The sequence below is a fragment of the Ceratina calcarata genome, unplaced genomic scaffold (assembly GCF_001652005.2).
Source record: "Ceratina calcarata isolate Rehan_Ccalc_2016 unplaced genomic scaffold, ASM165200v1 scaffold272, whole genome shotgun sequence".
NCBI lineage: Eukaryota > Metazoa > Arthropoda > Insecta > Hymenoptera > Apidae > Ceratina > Ceratina calcarata.
This window is the reverse complement of record NW_017149415.1, coordinates 261,765-264,430: the sequence shown is the minus strand read 5'-3', so window position 1 is coordinate 264,430 and position 2,666 is coordinate 261,765. Positions and strand designations below refer to the sequence as shown.

The following is a 2,666-nucleotide window of genomic DNA, read 5'->3' as shown; positions in this document are numbered from 1 at the left end:
TATACAAAATTACAAAATTCTGTCATTGTTGCATTCATATTTTTTCATAAATGAAATCAAAATTTTATCATTTGACATAGGAATTCAAGGTATAATAACTTTTTTAATAGGCTAGCTAAATTTCTAAAATTTTGTACGATGTTTTATTAATGTAATATGTAGTAACTGTTAAAATTTAGATGCTTTACATTGTTTCTGTGTAAGGGTTCATACGACCTTAAAAACGAATGTGTCTAGAATTACGTAATAAAAAATTGCAAAAAGTAAGAGGTTCCAGCTGCAAGTTTCCTTCCGCGGCCATAAGCCTGTGCAAATTGTCGCTGAAAATTTCAGTTTACACGCCACCAACACCCGCGAGGAGGAAGATTGGGTCATTTAATGGGTCGACTCGCGCGTCGTTTATCCACGCCGTTGTCAATTTAACGATGAAACTTTCCACCCGCGCGACAAATAATTATTCAAACTTTCTTCCTCGGACCGCGTATGCCACTTCGTTAAGACAGCCGCAACTTCCGACCGCTAATCCTCTTTCCATTCGATTTTCGATCATCCCTGATATTTACATTGCCAAAAGTTCGACGAGGGAAAGAAGTACAGTTTCCCTTGAGGGTAAATAGATCCCTTGAAACAATCATTGTGTTATCTTGTTGATCTTCGATCGCATCGACTATAGGACAATTTCATAATGTTGCCAGATGATAAGGGAACTCGTAACAAGGTTTATTCCTCTTTGTATCTATCATTCGATATTTTCTTAGAATTAGAAATAATATCCTTTTTAATAAATAATACAGTAAGTAGAAATGATATCCTTTTTAATAAACCAGTCGCGGAATTCTTGACAGAGATAAGGATTGAAGGACGGTGATAATATCGGTGCTCGATTTTCCCGTGAAGAAGAGAGAAGACGGCCGTGGCAGCTGGTCGCGGCCGAGGTGGGGGACACACGCGAGAGAGTTTTACCTCTACTACCGAAATGAAACTACTCGCTGGAGAAAGTGAGAGCCGGCGAACGTAGCGGAGGGTGGGCAGTCGCGGCAGCCAGCCGACCGGGGCTTCTCGAGACGAGAGGATAGACATGGTGCAGGCCTACCGTCGTGTGGATCTTTCCTCGTCGTAGAGAAAGATCCTAAGGCCGAGTGCGATCCGAGTGTCCACTGAGGCGGCCGGGAAAACGGAGGGAAATCGGGTGAATCGACGATACTCACGAGGAACCGTCGATTGGATCTCTGCAACTGCTGCGTTGGATAAAACTGAAATTAAGATCGGAAGTAAATCTTGTTGCCGTTGGAACGAAGCGTTTCGATCTCGGAGGTTCAATGGGAAGATGAGGAGTGGCACGATGGGGCGATGTAATTGACTTGATGAGGGAAGGAATATTTAGTGAGGATCGTGGTAAGGGACGTTCTGAAACCTACTATTCGTTGTGTTATGGTGGTGAGGACTGTTCAGGACAGACGCGGTAGAAAAAGAGGAAGAAGAAGAGGCCGCGAGGGTGGTAGGATTTCTCTCTGAAGATAAGAAGAATTCAAAGTGACAATTTCCGGACAACAATTCGATTCTGCATATCAGTAAGTAAAACCGAATTCCAATGTATCTTTGTATTAAGTATAAGAATTAACGTTTCACGACAGAAACAGTTGAAGTTTCTGTACAAAGTACAAAGGAGTGTATGACAGCGAGGTAATTGACGAGTATTAGAAAAAATCGAGTGAAAGTGAGGAGGTATCGGTTTTTGAAAGAAAGCCTATCTCGCAATGAGCATCCAGCAAAACGTTAAAAGATGGATAGACAAACGAAACTAGTGATTTGAACGTTCGGCCGTCGAGCCACTCAGCTATTACCGGGGAAAAAAAAATCGTCGGCCGCAACCTTCGCCGCGGTACGAGTTTCCACAGATGGCAAACTGACGGGCCGAGACATTGTATTAACACAATTCGTGGCTTGCCACTCGGTCATCAATTTAATAACCAGTAGACCACTTGAATTAACGTTTCGAATTAATTACAGTTTTTTTGTTCATTATTCTAATTCAATGCCATTCTAATTTAATAGAATTCTAATGTTCATTAAGGATGAACGTTGAGAATGGTATTTCTGTAGAGAATCGTTGAAAGAAAGTGCTTGGAGGAATTTATCAATGAGACGGTTTTACGAAAAAAAATCTAAAGAGCTCCATTAAAGTAATGGTACTCGAAGAGACATTCAAGATTCCAAGAAAACGCTTGTAGATAGATGACTGGGGGATCCATAAAGGAGAAGTGAGATTTATTGTAATTGTAACACTGAATTTAGAAAATGTTGTACCACAGGCAAGAAGTCATTAATCTGTTGAAGAAGCACTTTCGCTACTGACAGAGCTAACATTTGATGATACGAAATAATCAAGATCGCGTTTATAAATTGAGAACAACGATCGAAAAAGTATAAAATGAGATAAAAAGAAGTAATGTTACTTCGTTAGGAAGTCACTTTCATCTAATGGTTAGACTGCTTTGATGTTTACGCTAAATATTTATGGTACAGCTTCAGAGAATTTATTTTAAATAACAGTAATTTTAATCATTTATGTTTCGCGATATGTTTTCTGCTTATGATGTTTTCTATATTTTTACATATTACATGCAGTATTTATATTATTTGTGTATTCAGATTTCTTATAAATG

The 2,666-nt window shown here is 39.4% G+C and overlaps 1 protein-coding gene across 2 annotated transcripts in view; it reads left to right on the top strand.

The window, feature by feature from the left end:
* The first annotated feature begins 1,088 nt into the window (after positions 1-1,088).
* LOC108623521 (serine proteinase stubble) overlaps positions 1,089-2,666 on the top strand; it is a 22,985-nt gene continuing 21,407 nt past the window's right edge. For both annotated transcript variants that reach the window (XM_026812362.1, XM_018022081.2), the window contains exon 1: positions 1,089-1,571. The gene's annotated coding sequence lies outside the window, so the exon portion shown is untranslated. The remainder of the gene's footprint in view (positions 1,572-2,666) is intronic.